This window comes from Lactuca serriola, chromosome 8 (assembly GCF_051521515.1).
Source record: "Lactuca serriola cultivar US96UC23 chromosome 8, Lser_US96UC23_V15, whole genome shotgun sequence".
Classification (NCBI taxonomy): domain Eukaryota; kingdom Viridiplantae; phylum Streptophyta; class Magnoliopsida; order Asterales; family Asteraceae; genus Lactuca; species Lactuca serriola.
In genome coordinates this window covers 89582686-89589007 of record NC_136415.1, presented here as the reverse complement: position 1 = coordinate 89589007, position 6322 = coordinate 89582686, and positions in this window count along the sequence as shown.

The following is a 6322-nucleotide window of genomic DNA, read 5'->3' as shown; positions in this document are numbered from 1 at the left end:
AACATTGGTCAAGATGACGTAAACAATTTGATCTAAGGGTGGAAAAGATATAAGTGAAACACAATCAAAAATATTTATTGCTTTAGATGATGAAATAAAGTTTCTCTTTTAGACATAGAATTCAATCTTCTATTTTGTATATGTAAATGTCTTACACTTGAGTTGTGGTGACTTAGTAAGACATGTGGAAGATATGGTGGATAACCTATTGACCTATGTTCAAATCCTGACACTACTCAGCCTCTGTGGCTATGGAGGTTCACCTGCAGTGACTCCGTGTCATAAGGCATAGCCTCATGTTCGCTGCAGGGGACTAGTCGGTACGTGAAAGCTGACCCGAAAACCCTTGTTAGGGAAGTTCCCTTTCCAAAAAAAATGTAAAAGTCTTAGTCTTTGCCTCTCTCTAGTGTCATTGTAATGAGTTTTATTATTTAAATTTGTAAAATTGTGGATATCATTAATATCTAAAAAATAATAATATTTCAATGGTAAATGTTTACTAATAAATTTTTCAATAAATTCACAAGGAATTGTAAATAATTGTTTTAGAACGGTTAAAGATTTATAAAAGTTTATAATTTCATAAAAAGTTGTAGTTTGCTAATATTTATATTAAAATTGTAATGAATAACATTGTAACAATACTGACAAATTCATATTCAAACGGAATAATAGAGTAAAAAATGATTAAAATTCTAACTTCATATGAGCTTAAACCCAAAAGGCAAATAGATGAATAATTCAACATTTCATAAAACCCAAAATGTATTAAAATGATCAAAATTCTAACCCAAAAAATGAATAGTATGAAACAAAGTAATCAAAAAACAAACCCAAAAACCAAATAGTATGTAAACATAATATGAAATCAACCGTACTCAAATCACACAACTACTCATATAAAATCATGAAAATCATATATTATGTGTCTTTCTTTGGAATTAACAGTTTTGGCTTGCCTTCTCAAGAAGTACGATCTGTCATTTATGTTAATGATCATTTGGTTGAGGACATTGTTTCCATATTATCAACATCGTAAACATCTTCCAAGTTGTGTTTTAATTCTTCATGTCTAGACACTTTTTAAAGGATGTCCACTTAGTGGACTTATTACAATACTTTTATCAAGATTCGAAGTTAGTGTGACATTATCATCAGTAAACAAAACTGCATCCTAAATATAGAAAATAAATTCATATGTCCATCTAAAAGTTAATAATATTTTAAAGTATTTAAAATATTAGATTTAGTTATATTATATTTAAAACCTTTAATTTTAATGTGTCTTGACATCCGAATTTCACTGATAAAACGTAAAATGAATCGGATTATGACGCCTATATTTGGAGTACATAGACATATGTTAGTTGATCAACTAAAATATAAAAAACGAATCTAATAAGTGTAGTGTTTGCATTATGTTTTCTAAAAGAATGTTACATGTTCGATGTTAATTTTTTTCCAATTCAACAGTGATTTTGTTATTAACATTAAAGTTTGAGATTGCATAACTATCAACATTGTTCTTCAAACTATAATGAAAATTTTGAATTTTGAACGACAACTTTTTATCCAAAAGTAATTTCAAAGCAGACGGATAAATCTTCATATTACCCTCCTAAAAATGGAAAAATTAACGGTTATAAAAATAAACAGACAAAAAATAAAAATTAGTTTTATGTAAATGAAGTTAATACCAATAACCTTATTAAACTTTTGAAGCAACTCTTATGTGTGTTTTTTTCCAGAAGTTTATTTGAGTCATGATCAAATAACGTAAGTGACACCATGCCGGTAAAGTTTTGTACTATAATGGTGATTTTAAAACTAAACCATTGATATAAACAAATTCAATAATATAAAATTTGAGAATTTAATCGAAGATTATAATAATAATATATAAAAGAGTTACTGAAAACCTTGGAACAACAGAGACGTCTTTGTTCATGCAAGTTGAACTGTAACAATAAAAAACTTTCGTTCCACTAGCTTTGTCATCATGCATTAAAACGACTTTTATGACATTCTCTTGACAAACATAGGTCAACACATTAAAAAATCGATATAAATGGTGCAATTTTGTTTCTGTAACTAAATGAATGAAACTAATATGCTTAAAGTATATTGATTTTTTTATAACCTCTCAACAAGAACACAGTAATAACAAATATTAAGAACACAGTAAACGCAAGAAACTGAAGAAGAATAAGGAGAATATAGTAAAGTAAGAGCTTGGAAAAAAGAATTGGAGAAAAAGATTCCTCAGGAAGAACATTGTAAATCATAGGACTCAATCCAAAATCGTAATAATAACCACTTCAGTGTAATCATGTATATATAAGGTGTTTTTTTTAATAAGGAAATCATTATCTTCTAAAAAAATTTGGATCCTAAGATATTATCTTGGAGATTTTCGGTTATTCATTTGGAAAAAAAAGATATCAACTATATTAATTCAAAACTTCAAATTAATTGACTTTCTTATTTAATCAATTTTAAAATTCAAACATTACTCTCAAATTGATTCATTTTATGTGGGATATACTAGGAGATAAACTATGAATAATATTGACTTTAATTTTGACTCTTAAATTTTGCTGATTTAATGAGATTAGATTAGATTTTATAGGTTAATAACTTAATTATTGATATTCTTATTTAATTAGTTTTTTTTTTAAAAATAAAAATAAATAAAATATAAACGGGTTCGAATTTGGAAATCAAAAACTATAAATAAAGGAGTTAAATTAGGAACAATATTAATTAGAGAAACTGATATAATGTGTATAAATATAATGATATGCTCCAATTGATAAAATATTTACTGAATTTAAAGATTCTATAACTATTACAGATTCTATAATTAAATGTAATTGTGTTTGAATTTTATTTGGGGAAGATTATATCCGCAGCTTGATCTAATGGTGGAAAATATAAGATTAAAACACAATCATGGGTCCCGATTGCTTCATTGGTGAATTAAATGTTCTCTTTTAATAATATTTAGATATGAGTAGAGGTGTTGATTAACTATGTATTATTTCTTTTTTTTACTAAGTTATGTTTGACCTTCTCAAATTTACTCTTATATGTATTCTTTTTTTTTTTATCCAAACAATATCTCCACGAATTGATATCCAAGTTTTGATCCCCGTGGAATAAGACTAGGAACGTATTCTGCAAAACTAGCTGGTAGTTGACATCGTTTAATTTTGAAGAGTTTTGTTGAAAGTTTCTTCATGTAGCTTTTGATTTTGGAGTGTTTTGTTTAGACTAAAAGTTAAACGTTCATGTCGTTGAACACGAACAAAACTTTTTCTTTTTTACAAGAGTTTTTTTTTTTTTTTTAATTATTTAGAAGCCAGTAGCTTCCAAATGTTGTGAGTTGAACACACCCCAAATTATATAAGAATGATAATTATTATGATAACGTAAGAATAATTTTGAAACATCAAATTAAAATACTTAATGATTCTAATAAGAATAAAATCAAAATTAAATGGATTAATTTAAAGAGTACTCTCATTAACAATATATATATATATATATATATATATATATATATATATACACACACACACACAGAGGTTCAATAGTGAACGGTTATTAACAAGGAACCAATCGTGAGCGTCGAAAATCATAATGATCAACGGCCAACGGAATGGATGTACACTTGTATATTGACGCACATACACTGGATTATACCAAAACACTCACCTCTTTACAAAAAAAAATCAACTTTTTCCGTTAAATTTTTTACACTATGTTTTTTATCGAAAAAAAACGAATATACCGATGTTCATGATTTTTCATTCTATTTCCATAGAAATCAATGTTTATATATAAAAAAGATTTTTTTTCGAAAAAAAACTCATTTTGTTATGTTGTTTTTTTTTTCAATATTTAAGTTTTTTTTATCAAAAAAAAAACTAACTACCAAGAATCTCAATTTTGTGTCCTCTGTTAAACATCAACATCGATTAAAAAAACATTGGTCAGTTCAGATTCACATTGTGAATCTGAACTATAAATATTTCAATTTTAACATTCAAAATAAGAATCTGACTTACTATTTCAATTCTTTGATCATTCACAAATTAATTTAATGAAATTTACATATGAATCGAAATATATTTTCATGTAATTTTATAACATTTTAACATTTTGATTAATAATAAATTAGTTTAGTAAAATCAACAAATGGATTTATTCACATTGTGAATCTGAAATGTATATAATTTAGTTTTCAGAATTCACTGACTTATTATTATTTACAATGTGAATTTGAGCAGATTCGCAATGTGAATTTGAATTGAAATTTCATTTTTTACATCAATATGAATTTGTTTAAAGAATGTCAAAAAATATGAATTTTGATATATTTATTAAAATTTTTCGATAAAAATAGACCTTAACTTTTCAAAAAACAAAGAAATGAAGTGAGTTTTTTTGAAAAAAAATAATTTTTTGTATATCAGTATGGATCTCTATGGAAAGAGGACGAAAAAACATGAACAATGATATATTCGGTTCTTTTCCGATAAAAAACATGGCCTAAAAAAGTGAACTTTGTTATAATCTGATGCATGTGCGTCCATTGTACAAGCGTACAATCATTCATTTTGTCGTTGATCGCTATAACTTCCGACATTTTAGATTGGTTCCTTGGTTCATTGATTTATAATGGTTCTCTATTGAGCTTTTCCACACACACACACACACACACATATATATATATATATATATATATATATATATATATATATATATATATATATATATATATATATAAGGTTAGGTTCATGTGAGACGACCTAATTTTGTGAGACCGTGAGACACATTTATTTATTTATTTATTTATTTATTTTTATTTTTTTTAGTTAATTCAAGTTCCGAAAATAATATTTAAAAAAAGAATTTTTTGATTTTTCCATTTATTTTGCATTTTAAAATTATTTTTAGAATATGTATAGTGTAATATTCTATTTAGAATATTTCACGTATTTTTTAAAAAAAAATGGGATTTTTTATTTTATTTTATTTTATTTTTTTTAGTTAATTCAAGTTCCGAAAATAATATTTAAAAAAAGAATTTTTAGATTTTTCCATTTATTTTGCATTTTAAAATTATTTTTTAGAATATGTCAGTGTAATATTCTATTTAGAATATTTCACGTATTTTTCAAAAAAAACGGGATTTTTTTAATTTTTTTAATTTTTTTTAGTTAATTCAAGTTCCGAAAATAATATTTAAAAAAAGAATTTTTGGATTTTTCCATTTATTTTGCATTTTAAAATTATTTTTAGATTTGGTCTCACGGTCTCACAAAATTAGAATGGTCTCAAATGAACCTGAACATATATATATATATATATATATATATATATATATATATATATATATATATATATATATATATATATATATATATATATAAGACCTGGCAAACGTGTCGTGCCGTGTTAAGTTGTTTATTTTCGTGTCGAACTCGTTTTGAGTTTTGGGTTAGGGGTATACCTTAAAATGTGATGTTACATTTGATGTTGAAATATTAAACATGTTGAAAGAGTATGATTTGGATGGGTGGAAAGGATATGTAATAGTTGGGAGGCGGAATGGCTAAATTTGTAGTAAGTTGAGATAGCAAAATGGAATGAATATGAGTTGGATGGAGAAGGGAGGGATCATGTGGAGCATGGAATGGTTGAGGGGACTGTGTAATTTGGGCGATAACAAAAAACTAAAAATGAATGTCTTGACTAAAACGGCTAAGTGTATTCCACGTTACAAAACGAGTCAACCCAAAGGTTTTCTTTTACTTATGTTTTGGTTTTTTACCTTTGTAGTTTATTTAAAATATTCAGAAAACTTACAAAAGTACTTGGGATGCGCACAACAGTACAAAAGTACTTGGAATAAGCATGAAAATACAAAACTACTTGGGATAAGCACAGTAGTACAAAAATACTTTAAATAAGCACGCCAGTACAAACGTACTTGAGATAGGCACAACAATACAAAAGTACTTGGGATGGACACGACAGACATGACTTATTATTTCGCAAGACTTTCATTAACTTATCATAACCACTATCTCACACAACCCTATCACAACCTCTTATTTGTTATTTCATACAACCCTTCACTACCCAATCATATTATTAAGTATGATAAATATGTGGTTAAATCAAGTAACAATCATATTGTACGACTACATTAAAAATAAAAGATAACACACATAGCAACTAAGCATTTAGAATACCTGTATTTATGTGTAAGCAGAAAGTAATTATGCACTCACTTGACTTATGTGGGTGACTG